Raw genomic sequence first — 14,173 nt, 5'->3', positions numbered from 1 at the left:
TCTGCAAGAAAGGTGATGAATGAAATGAGCAACATTATTAACAATACTTCCAAAAGCAGATAACGTAAAAACAAAACCTTAAAAAAATGACTAATAATTCTCGGATTTAAAAAATTATGCAAGAACTCACATTAAAAGATCATACAGAGTGTTATGTAAGACAGACAAAAGAAAAATATGTACTTAAAACACAATTTAGAATAATTTAAGAAAATGCAAATCAAAGAGACTATTTAAGATTTCAAAATAAAAAGAGAGTTTGCCTAGAAATGAGTATCACTTTTTTTAGCGAACATTTCACCTTTTATTTTTTATCTTTTTCAGGTTAACAACTTTTTAAAAAAATCAAAATCCAATATTTAGACTAAAGTTATCATTAATTTAGTTGCATCCTCAGAGTTATTGGGAACCTTGGAGTATCTTTTATTTTTTCTAAGTTTTTAAAAGTAATGTACAACATCCATATATAGGATTGTTCAATGAACAATTATACAAATGAACAATGTATATATGGATGCTATACATTAATTTAATGAACAATATGTTCATAAATGTTGAGCTCAATATATTTTTACAAAGAAAACAACCTTGAAACAATCACCAAGTTCAAGAAAGAATGTATGTAGAGCAGTCCTCCTGCCCTCAATCCTTCCCCCAAGGAACCACAACTCTAAGTTCTAAGCATAATCAGGCTTCGCCTTTAGGTCTATTTTTGAACTTTACAAATACTTTCATATTTGTCTTTCCTTTTGCTTAACATTATGTTTGTGACTGTTGTTTTCATTATTCCTTCCTTATTGTGCTGGGTAGTGTTCTATCAGTTGAAATGTCCCATAGTCACATTGTTCCGTTCTGTGGTTGATGTTCTTTGTGCAAGTTTCCAGCTCAGAGCTATTGTAAGTAATTCTGACACATTCGTGTTTGTGTCTTTTGTTGCACATCTGTACTCATTTCTGTAGATTGTAAATAAGTAGTGATTGTCATTGTACAGAGTTCTGCATCATCTGTCTTTTAATGTAACCATTATCGAGTATGTGGAGTGTTATTGTAATATTAAATTATGGTTCTAATTTGCATTATTCTATTAACTAAAGAGATTGAGCCCATTTTCATAAGTTTGTTTACCATTGGGTATCATCTTTTCTAGGTTGCTTGTTCAGGTCTCTTGCCCATTTCCCCCCATAGTCTGTCTGTATTTTTCTAATGCAAGCATCATATTGATATCAGACTTTCAACAGCCACATTTAACAAAGAGGAAAATGAAATAATAGTTTCACAGTGCAAAGGAAAATAATTCAAACCTAGAATTCTTTTTAAAAAAAATTTAGCTGAGCTTTTATTTAAATGCAAATGTGAGGTAAGACAATTTTTAGATATTCTACAACTCTAAATGTTTATCACTCAAAGACTCATTTGGAAAGGACTTTGGAGAAATGTTTAAATGTTTCTCCTAGATTCGTAGAGAATCAAATCAAGGAGAAAGCAATGAGATATTGCCAACTAGGCAAGTACAAATTTTCAAGTTTATTATCAATTAAGTAAACAAGGAATATGAAGAAAAATGTAGATTCTGTAAATAAGAAAGCAAAGCATTAAGCATACTCACTTGACTGGCAACGGTTGGGGGTGGGGGTGGAGTCTTAGTCTTAACAAAATATACACATAATATTTGTGGAGAAAAGTTTTAAACTCTATTGAAGGATATTCAATTATAGCTAAAACAAATGAAGAAGCAGAACATGTTTGAAGATGGGAAGACTTAACATTTTAAAAATGTTAATTTTCCTCAAAATTAATGTACATATTTAATATTACTCCCATCAGTATTCCAGTATGAGTTTTGGTAGAATTAGACCAACTATTTAAAATTTGCGTAGACACAAAAAGGCCCACAAAATATTCTTAATAGGAAGATCTTTGTAGGGATCTCAGTCCATCATGTATTAAGACATATTTCAAACCCATAATATTAAAGTAATTTAGTGCTGGGAAGTGATCCGTTAGAGCAATGGATCAGAAACAGATCCATCCATTTGGAAACCCAATATGTGACAGTAGAGATACTACAAATCAGAGGGAAATATCCGGTTTTTAGTAAACTGTGTTAGATAATTATTTCACCATATGTACAAAAATGGCTCATGGGCAGAGAATGGGGTTTGAGGAATTGGTGAGTAAAACTTGACAAATAGGCCACATGGAATTATAAGGGGCCTTAATGACCATGGGGAAGACTTTGGAATCTGTTTTATTTACTTATTTATGTTTGAGACAGGGTCTCACTCTGTCACCCAAGCTAGAGTACAGTGTTGCCATGATAGCTCACTGCAACCTTGAACTCCCGTTGCTCAAGTGATCCTCCCGCCTTAGCCTCCCAAGTAGTAGCTGGGACTACAGACACATGCCACCATACCCAGCTAACTTTAAAATCAATCTTTCTTTCTTTTACTTTCTTTCACTTTCTCTTTCTTTCTTTCTTTCTTTCTTTCTTTCTTTCTTTCTTTCTTTCTTTCTTTCTTCTTTCTTTCTTTCTTTCTTTCTTTCTTTCTTTCTTTCTTTCTTTCTTTCTGTCTTTCCTTCCTTCTTTTCTTCTCTCTTCCTTCCTTTCCTTTCTTTTTCTTTCTTTCTTTCTCTTTTTTTTTTTGATACAGGGTCTCACTCTTTTGCTCAGGTTGGAGTGCAGTGGCATGGTCTTGGCTCACTGCAACCTCTGTCTCCTGGGCTTAAGTGATCCTCCCTCCTCAGCCCCCAAGTAGCTGGGACTACAGGTGCGCACCACCATGACTGGCTAATTTTTGCATTTTTTTGTAGAGACGTTCTCACTATGTCACCCAGGCTAGCCTTGAACTCCTGGGCTTCAGCATTCCTCCCACTTTGGCTTCCCAAAGTGTTGGGATTACAGGCATGAGCCACTGCGCCCAGCCTGGAATCTGTTTTAAATAAAATAGAAGTCATAGGAGAACTTTATGTAAAGGATTACATGATTTGATTTACATCTCCAAAAGATCACCAGTTTTTGAGCAGAGAATGCATTCTAGGGGCAAGAATGGAATCAGAGACCGAAACAGATGATATTAAGGCAGGCAAATCGTTAGAGTCAGACTGGACCACAGTAACACTTAATGTAAGAAGAGACTGGAGCAATGGTAAACAAAAGATCTGAAGAAAAGGAAAAGTGACGTAAGAAAGTAAAGAATGTTATACCCAGAGAAGTTGTCCAAGTATAGGGGCAAGAACGACACATCTTCAAGAAGGTAAGGATTTAAGGAGCACCTCTTCCCTAAGGTCTTCTTCAACAACCTGTGGAAGAGGAAATCTAGCCGAGAGAGGCGCTAAACAGAAAGTTAGGAAATGGAGAAATTGTGGTAAAAACACACAAACAAAAACAAAACCAAAACCCAAAATAACCCGAGGTATTAGCACGATGTTCATAAATACAGAATGACATCTGGGCTACTATGAGAATAATAGACAAAGACCAGAATGTGAATGTTACAATAGTATGTCACTGAGGAGGAAAAGGAGAGAGGAGGAGAATAACGGTGCGAATTTCTGCATTTTTAAAGTAGGAAATTGGACCGGGCATGGTGGCTCATGCCTGTAATCCCAGCACTTTGGGAGGCCGAGGTGGGCGGATCAAGAGGGCAAGAGATCGAGAACATCCTGGCCAACATGGTGAAACTCCGTCTCTACTAAAAACACAAAAAAATTAGCAGGGCGTGATGACGTGAACCTGTAGTCCCAGGGTCTCGGGAGGCTGAGGCAGGAGAATCACTTGAACTCAGGAGGCGGAGGTTGCAGTGAGCCAAGATCGTGTCACTGCACTCCAGCCTGGCAACACAGCTAGACTCCGTCTCAAAAAAACAAAAACAAAAAAAGTAGGAAATAAAAAAATGTGGCTGGACACAGTGGCTCATGCCTGTAATCCCAGCGCTTTGGAAGGCCAAGACAGGCGGATCAACTGAGGTCAGGAGTTCAAGACCAGCCTGGCCAACCTGGTGAAACCCCATCTCCACTAAAAATACAAAAATTAGCCGGGCGTGGTGGCACATGTCTGTAATCCCAGCTACTTGGGAGGCTGAGGCAGGAGAATCACTTGAACCCGGGAGGCAGAGGTTGCAGTGAGCCGAGATCTCCCCATTGTACTCCACCCTGGGCAACAAAATGGAAACTCAGTCTCAAAAAAAAAAAAAAAAAAAAAAAAAAAAAAGAAAAAAAAGAAAAAATGGGACCCTAACTTTTAAATCTTTTTTTAAAAGTATCATTTTATTTCAATATTACTTTATGTTAAACATTTAAGGACTAATTTCTCTGTTGGTGAAGGAATATCTGAAATTCACCAAATTCATTCTTTCAGTTTTATTTCATTTTCCCCTACTGAATTTTAATTAACCTTAATAGTTGTATATATAATTACCCCTTTTCTTTTAGCATATATATGAATGTGTATATATGTATACACACAGACAGATATATGTGTATATCTTTCTATGTGTTGATCATCCATCTATTTCTACATATGCATGTCTAGAATGGCATGAAGAAGGTCAGTTCTGGGTAGTAGACTGAGGATTTTCTTTTCCTCACTCTTCTTTCTTATCTATAAGTTTTAAATAACAATCATGCTCCACATCTACAAAAACAAGTGATGTCATTATTCTAAAGACTAGAGTGAAAATAGGTGCAGAGGGAGGAGGTAAGCAAAATGTATTTTGCATAATTTTCTAAGAAAAATGAGATATTACATGTCAGTTTTTAGAACAGTGTCTTTCACTTAGTAGGTGCTCAGTGAAAGATGGCAATGATAATCAGGATTATTATTTCCCAGACTTCCAGGGAGTCTCTCCTGCCTCCTTCAATTTCTCTGCCATTGACTCTAAAAAACTCCTTGGACAAAATGCTTTTGTCCATTTGCCAATAGCGCTGTGTTGCTCAGGAATGGAAGGGAAGGAACAGAAATGAGCAGACATCTTTGTTCTATCAATTTTTGGGAGACCAGGGGAACAAAATAAAACAAAAGACAAGAAGTGCTTCATTTCTAAGCATCACAATGGCTGGAATTATGCAACTTGCATGTAGTCTTTAGAGATTCCAGTTAAGCCTTCAAAACTAATTATCCAGCTTGTTGTGGTGGTGGTTGTTTGTTTGTTTTTGCAATCCCTGTATTAGTCTGCTCGGGCTGCCATAACAAAACGCCTTAGCCTGGGTGGCTTAAACAACAGGAACTTCTTTTCTTACAGTTCTGGGGGCTGGCCGAGATCAGGGTGCCAGCTTGGTTGATTTCTGGCGAGGGCTCTCTTCCTGGCTGGTGACTGCTGCTTTCTCATTGTGTCCTCATGTGACCTGTCTGTGATGCGCGCTCAGGATTGAGGAAGAGCTCTGGTCTGCCCCCTTTTTCTTAAAAGAACACTAATCCTGTGGGATCAGGGCCCTACCCTGATGACCTCATTTGACTTTATTTACTTCTTTAAGGGCTCTACACACTCACATTGGGGATTAGGGCTTTTCGACATATTAATTTTGGAGGGACGTAATTTAGTCCATAGCAACTTCTCAATGTTTTTACAATGTATTTGTTTGTTTTGTTTTAAAAGTAAAATCCATAGATGGTGGCATTTCTTTTTTTTAAGAGACAGGGTCTGCTCTGTCACCCAGGCTGGAGTGCAGGGGTGTGATTATAGCTCAGTGCAGCCTCAACTCCTGGGCTCAAGGGATCTTCCTACATCAGCCTTCAGGGTAGCTAGGACTACAGGTGTGCACCACCATGCCAGGCTAATTTTTAAAATTTTTTTGTAGAGACAGGGTCTCACTAAATTGCCCAGACTGGTCTCAAACTCCTGGGCTCAAGCAATCTTCGTTTGGTGTGCCTTGGCCCACCAAAGTGATGGGATTATAGGCATGAGATACTGCACCTGGCCCTATAATTCTTATTTTTATTTTTTGAGATGGAGTTTAGCTCTTGTCACCCAGGCTGGAGTGCAATGGCACAATCTCAACTCACTGCACCCTTTGCCTCCCGGGTTGAAGTGAGTCTCCTATCTCAGCCTCCTGAGTAGCTAGGATTACAGGTGCACGCCATCATGCCCAGCTAATTTTTGCATTTTTTAGTAGAGATGGAGTTTCACTATGTTGGCCAGGCTGGTCTCGAATTCCTGACCTCAGGTAATCTGCCCACCTTGGCCTCCCTAAGTGCTGGGATTACAGGTGTGAGCCACTGTGCCCAACTGGCCCTAAAATTTTTTAAATGCTCTATAGTCCCTTGAATATAGGAGTAAGACTTGAATCTACATAATTGATAGAGATGTTAAAACATTTCTACGTTTCTTATCCAATTTTTTCCCTCTCCATCTATACCATCCTACAGAGATGGATTCCTATACTAAAGAAGGGGATTCCAGCCACTCACTTCTGGGCGGCCAGTGTTGGCATTTAAGCCACTAAAATATTTTTTGATATCTAATTGAATTTGTCTAATTTGAATTACAGATACCAATAACAAAATCATTAGTTTATTCTTTTAGTATCTCACCATATGCAAAGCATTTTTGTGTGCATTTGGTTTGTTTGTTTTATCATTTCAACCATCTTAAGAAGTAGAGAGAGAAGATCTAGTCCTAATTTTATACAGGAGCAAGTAGTCAAGTGATTTACCAGCAACAATAACAAAAAACAACAAGCAAGGGACAGAGCCAGCAAGAAAGTTCATTTTAAAGAACAATTGGCATAGCCGGGTGCGGTGGCTCACACCTGTAATCCCAGTACTTTGGGAGGCTGAGGGGGGCAGATCAACTGAGATCAGGAGTTTGAGACCAGCGTGGCCAACATGGTGAAACCCCATCTCTACTAAAAATACAAAAATTAGCTGGGCGTGGTGGGGATGCCTGCAGTCCCAGCTACTTGGGAGGCTGAAGCAGCAGAATTGCTTGAACCCCGGGGAGATGGAGGCTGCAGTGAGCCAAGATCGTGCCATTGAACTCCAGCCTGGGTGACAGAGTGACTCTCTGTCTCAAAAAAACAACTGGCTGTTTTTTTCCCCTCTCTTTTCTGTTTTTACTGTGCACTGTTTCAACAGTTAAATAACTTTAAAAATAATTAATTCTATAAGAAAGCATGGGAAGGGGACTGTAAGAGAATAAAAAGACATAAATGAGACATGTTTTTTCTCCCCTAAGGAGCTTCCATCAGGGTGCACAGTGTTTCATGCAATCCAAACAGAGCATTGCTGCATGAAGAGGGTTATGTCTTTCCATTCCTCTTTAAATCAACTTTATCTGTGAGAATCTCATAATTTTGAATTATGGTTTAGTGTTCATTTATGGTTAGGATTATGATTAAAGTGCAATTAATCTCTGACAAAGCCATGTCTACATTGATTCACTAAATCAAAATTTTTAAGGGTACATTTTGCTTTCATGATTCCTTTAATAACCAACTTCTGGCTAATCAGACAAGTACTGCAATAAATCCATGTGCGTCATTGATGATAATATTTGGATTGACTTTTCTTTATAATATTTTGAGTCATGGCATAATATCAATATTTACACCTCTTCCAGTCCTAATGCATACCACTTTGATTAATAAAATGCTTTTAAAAATACTTAAAATATAGGTCATAACAAACCAACAATCAATCTTTCTATAGCTTATGCAATGCCTTATCCTTCTGATTTCCAATGATTAATCACTTTCTTTTCTCTTATTTAAATTATTTTCAAAATATTACTGAAACATCCTTTAAAGAGTTTTTCTTTCAGGGAAACTTGTAAAAATCTAACTATGTCCACTGAAACAAGCTTACTTTCAGTATAAGACCTTACTTTTTCGGGGGCAAATTATTCACTCATTGATACTTCTCTTTATGAAATCTCCTAAATTGCAGATGATTTGGCTTCAGTGTATCTTTAATGATAGAAATCACGTATAAATTGGGTTTAAAATTCCAAAGGATAATTTTGAGGACTGCAGTACATTTGGCCATTAGAGAGTCTAAAAATGCCAGATTGACCAGGTCAGAATGAATGGTCTTGGGCTGCCATGTTTCATGGCAACCTGTATGCAGAAACTTACCATCTTCAACTGGGCTTGTTCAGATGCGGGGAACTGCTTTAGGCCATTCCAAATCAATAAGACAGCCAATTATACTTGAGAGTAAAATAATAAGCGAGAATTGCAAGAAGCCCTGTCCAAGCACAGTTTGAAAACCTTCCATACAGAGTTCTTAAAAGCAGACTGTAACTTCTAATGAATTACTTGCTTCATTATTACTGCTGCTTGAATCAAGTCAAGCAGTTTAGCCAGGACTTCACAACATGTCTCTGCCACTGCGTTGATACATAGTAAGTTGTGAATGGCCTGCGATGTTTCTTGCAATGATTTTCATCATGCCCAGCCAGTCCTGCCAATCTGCAAATGTTCAGGCCCCCACATATGGGCCACACAGCCCATGCAACGCAGTCAAAATCTGTTAGTCGTGGGATGATCCGTCTGGTATTTTCAGCTAACTTAATAATTAATTGGGTAGCATCTGAATCAATAATTCAATGATCCAGTTTGGTCAGCAATGTGTCCAGGCTTTCCTGATGATTGGTCGACTTGTTTTGATTTTCAGGACCCAGTCACAGAAGTAGTGAAGTTTTAACTACGCTTTCAAAAATATTCATACAACTCAGCTATATGGAAATAATTCATATAAGCATAACTCTGCCAATGATAAGAGTGAGAAGCCATTAACTCAACAAATGAGTGATTTGTTATTCACATGTCTTACTAAATTGGCAACTATGCCTTTCTCATTTTTATGTTATTCTATGTATATACATGTATCAAAATAGTGTTATTTAGAGATCTTAAACATGTGGACAAATATTTTGATAGAGTTTGGGGAAAACAGCCTATATCCTTGCTTTATAGAAAAAGAGTTTTCATGAGAAAGAAGTTATATTTATTCAGATATATATGTATGAGTACATATCTAGATCTATATAGGTTTATATACATATATAATAATATACTTGAGCCCCACTCTTTCATTCCACTACCACTTCGTAGCCAAAAGACAGAGATCTCGATATAATAAATTAAATATTAAGATATATATTAAAGTATACATATAATGTAATTAGATAATAAGGATAAAATTATTTGAAATGCCTCAAAAATAATACAGATTTTAAAAGAAAATGAAAGCATAAAAACCTTTAAAATGTATGGATCAACAAAGAAATACATTGCAAAATTATTACTTAATTAGAAAATCCCTTTTAAATGCTCTTTGATTCCATGAGACTTTTCATCTGACAAAGGGCTTAGCCACATCTTAAAGCAGAGGCTCTCTCCAATACCTGAAGATAAATATCTACCAGGAGCTTTTAAAACAATGCTTGTCATGTTTGTCATTATGAAGCAGACTCATACATAAATTAAGTTTTCCTAAACTGTAGCTATGAATTAGAGTCCCACGATTTGTGCTATTGCTAACCTACTCCGGTGGTATGTTGCCATCACTTCAATTGTTTTAATGATAAATTTCCTTTAGAAAATGGAAGGATCTGTTGACAGACAAAAACAGGAACTAACAATGGACTATTTAGACTTGCAAATTATGGAACATTTAATTATTCCAAAATAGCATTCCCCAGTTAGGGTATGATCATTAAATCCATCATCCTTCAGTTTATATGCATGAAACATTTATCATGTCTTCCTCAAACAGGAGTCAGTCATCTAAATATAGATTTTTGGACCATCCATTTCAGCATGACATTTCATCGAAAGCCTGGAATTTCATTTATTTTCCGTAACAGAGATAAAGTGTTTGTAAACGATGTGATAAGACCATAAAGAGAAAGTAAAGTGAAATTCAGCTTCATACAGAGATAAATACAGACCCTACTGAACATAGCAGTAGTAGAGAAAGAGAAAAATGAGAGACAATACGTCAGCAGCAACATTCCAGGCAAGAATCGATGTTCCCTACATATGGTTTTTAAAAATGTTTGCTCAGTTTTAGTTCTCTGAATTTGCTTGCAAAATAATTTGCATTTAGACTCAAGACAGTGGTGGCAAGATCAAGACAATCTAAAACTAAATATACTCGAACTCTTTTTGTCAATTTCCACATACTGAAAAAAAATGTTTGTGTCTCATTGGAGAGATAAATGTCTCAGAAAACAGTGTTTTATAAAATTCAGAAGTTAATTATTTTTCTGCAGGTCCTCATTTTTCAGGAAGAATATAGAGTAGCTAGGTATTCATTATTTGAAGTCTAACTGGAGACAAGTTATGTTTAGGACCTGGACAAACATTTCATGAGATGGCAGGTACAAATAAAAACCAATTAATACTCCTCCAGCGATGTTTCTTTCCTCTAATGGAAGGCTTGTGGTGTGCAAGAGGTGTTTGGGAAGGATTTACAAGCAAGTTTTCCATGAAAGGACATTACTAACATTATTAATGGCCCCTCCCAGCCCGGGTCCTTCTCTTCACCATCATTTTACAGCCCAGGATGACAAGGCCTAGAGAAGTTAGGTGACTGACCCAAGGCCACATGCTGATGTCAAAATCAGGCCTTGAGCTTATGTTTCCTGACACTTACTCAAATGTAATTTTATGCCACCATTCTGCCAGTGGGAAATGTGTGTGTCTGGCCACGTGTGCATACACTCTACCAAAATGATGTCTATGAAATTTTAAATCGCACCACGAAAATGAGAAGTAAGCATCTAATATCCTATCGTAATCAATTGGACCAAATTTAGAAAAAATTTGAACCCTGGCCGATCGCCGTGGTTCATACCTGTAATTCCAGCACTTTGGGAGGTGGAGCTGGGCGGACCACTTGAGGTCAAGAGTTCAAGACCAGCCTGGCCAACATAGCGAAACCCCATCTCTACTAAAAATAGAAAAATTAGCTGGGTATGGTAGTGTGCACCTGTAATCCCAGCTACCTGGGAGGCTGAGGCACAAGAATCACTTGAACCCAGGAGGCAGAGGTTGCAAGTAAGCCAAGATTGCACCACTGCATTCCAGTCTGGGTGACAGAGCCAGACACCATCTCAAAGAAAAAAAAAAAAAAAAAAAAAAAGAAAAGGGAAAACAAGGAAAGAAAAGAAAAAAAATCCCAAGCTGTTATGAAAAATAGTTTTAGACACTCTATGAAAGGTACAGAATTCCTCTTTTCTTTGAAATACTTGTGAATAGGGGTGTGTGTGTGTGTGTGTGCGCATGCACGCACGTGTGTATACATACATACACACATGCTATATGTACCATATATATATTGAAAGAGAGAATGATCAGGAGACTCCTATTTAAAGTATGCTTAAAAACTTCAGTCACCTATAACCATCCTACCCTCAGGCCTGGCCTTTTGAAACCAGAAGGACTTTTTCCTTTTCCCCAATTTTCTGTCCCATTCAGTCCCCCCACCTCTGAGCCTTGTCAGTGATGGTGGATGACAAGAGAGAAATATGTTAGATGCCAGGTGGTGGAGTAGGCATTCACTCTGTTTGACTTTTTTTCTATTGGATCTACAACATAGAAATAGACAAATCACACACCTACGGAGTTGTCTTTAGGATTTGATCAGCTGACATGTGACCCTGCTAAGAGCCAGCAAACTCTCCTCGTCCTATCTGCCCTCTTCATCCTGGCAGAAGAACCCTAGTTCATTATTTCTGAGAAAAATAATCACAAGTAGCTCCGTGGTTGTCCTGGTGAAGATAGAAAAATGGGAGAGGTATCTTTTTCCTTACAAAGGAAATTGATATTATTACAGATAGATGATATAAATTTTTAAATGCCATGGTGATATAGCTGCCTGATTCCTAAATAAAGAATATAAATAAATAACAGGAGTATAGTTGGTGGCATAAGCAAAACTCACCCATTTTCCCTTAAATGGGCTGGCAAACCAGGGCTGAGAGGAAACAGTCAGGGAGATTTAAACTAGGAAATCAGAGAAATGCTACAGGAAGACACAACTCACTCCATAATGCATCCTATTTACGAGGCAAATAAATATCAATTGTGTACAATATTGCCATGTCTACAAAAGCAAAACTCCCATCATTTTGACAGGTGTTTTGCATACACATGAACTGCAAGATCAAGCTTGATATGTGTGATTTCTTACAATAATCAGTATCTCAATCTTCTGGAGTTGGCATGCGGCACTCTGTGAAAGATGTCACATTTAGACTCTGCCTTACATAAAATGTGTGCAATGTCTATGCTTAACTCCCGGCACCTGTCTCTGCCTTATTTTCTCTGCCCACTTAAAATATCTTATAACAATGTCCCCATGTTTACCATTTTTTTTCATACGCAGAGTTTTGAATGTGGTACGTTTGAAAGTTTTGTAGGAAAAATCTTTTGCATGGTGAAAGCAGTTTATAGCAAACCTACATATCTACAGAAACACTTGCATGGAAAAAAGAAAAAAAGAAGAGTGCTGCCAGACATTTCACAGAATTCAGTGCTGCAATGTACCCAACATGGATGAAATCTGGTCCCAGCAAAACAGGATTTCTTTCTGTGAGAAAATCCCGCGGCATATAGTTCCCCAGCTTCCTTTATAATGTATCTTCCTTCATTCCCCAATCTCCTCCCCTTCAATGGATTCAACTTTCAATTTTCTACCATTTCCCTGCAAAATGTCTAGAATCTATTCTTTGGCTTCTCATAATTCCTGTCCTGATTCCATTTCCACACCATTTTCTCTAACCTCATGTCTCTCTCTCTTCCCCCCCCCCCTTTTTTTTTTTTGCAAAAGGTCATCGTGAAGGCAAAATAGGTTAGTGAGAAGGCAGCTTCTATTGGGCTATGCTTCAATTTTTCTCTTTTGAGTTTCTCCTCACCTCCTTGGCCATTTCCTTAAACCTGTCTACACAGCTGTACAACACTGAAAGTGGGGTGTTGATATGCCAAAGAAAAATGGGCAAACTACGTGTGCCAGCACACCATCACATGAATAGAAAATGAGAAACTGAAAATACATTTGGTGAAGGAATTCAGGAAACTGAGGGACAAATTGTCACGATGATGATTTACCCCCTTGGTGTCAACACACCCAGGAAGATCAAAGTGAAAGCAGCTAATGTCAGCCCACAGAAGCTGGACGTGAGCACAGAGGCAGGCAGGCCAATCATGGGTAGAAGGATAGAGCTCTCTAGGGGAGCTAAGTTCAGAGCCCAGAGATGGCGAAACCTGAGAGTGTTTTAGAACCAGAAAGGCACTGTGACATCCCTGAGGTAATTTAGGGTGCTGTAAGTAGAAGCGGAAAGGAATAATTAGAGGAACTATATTCTATTCAGGTTTGTAGGAAGAATGGGATGGAGAGAGTCAGAGACTTATGAAGGCCCTCATCTTCATCACTTCTAGGGGGCTGATGGCTTCAAAGGGATGGAATCCAATATCTGACAAATCCGGGTGTTTATCTTCTCCTAGGAAGTAAGGATGGTTCTTTATTCCTTCAAAGTTAAGGATATTACTTTTTCTCTCCTTAAAATCAAGGAAATTAATTCTACGTAAAAATAATTATATATAATATGTGTATAAATAACAGACATATTCATATAGATTATACATATGTATACATATATGTATGAATTTGAGAAATAAACAAAGGAAAATGAAATAATTCAAAAGCAAAGACTGACTGTCCAGACAAAATAAGCTGGAGGATCATTAAGCAATTTACTCCAGAGAGTGTTCAGATATTACCATTAACACAGAAATATAGGACACTGACATTCTTCATAACAGATGCTCTTGAAAAATGAAGGGTTTGAAAAAGAGAATAAGGAAAAATAGCTAATATATGATAAACAGCTCATAGAATCAGAAAGAAATACAAATAAAAAAACTGTCCTTTAAAAAATATAGAAAATTTATAAACGTGATTTTCTTCAAAAATCATTAGTTTCAGAGTACTACAAAAATATTTTTAGACTACACTATATGAAATACATATATTTTCAGATAATAACACATGGAGGCAAATTAGCTTTGTGTTTGCATCTTGCAGACATTGCAGTAAATATTTAGCCACCAATATCAATAATAAGTTTGTTTTATTCAGTATAATAGTCTTCAAAACATAGACCTGTGTTTACAGATCAAGATTAAATCAAGGGATTATTATTAACCCTGGTAGTGACCTCTCTTTGCT

The sequence above is a fragment of the Gorilla gorilla genome, chromosome 8 (assembly GCF_029281585.2).
Source record: "Gorilla gorilla gorilla isolate KB3781 chromosome 8, NHGRI_mGorGor1-v2.1_pri, whole genome shotgun sequence".
NCBI classification, from domain to species: domain Eukaryota; kingdom Metazoa; phylum Chordata; class Mammalia; order Primates; family Hominidae; genus Gorilla; species Gorilla gorilla.
This window is presented reverse-complemented; position numbering follows the sequence as displayed.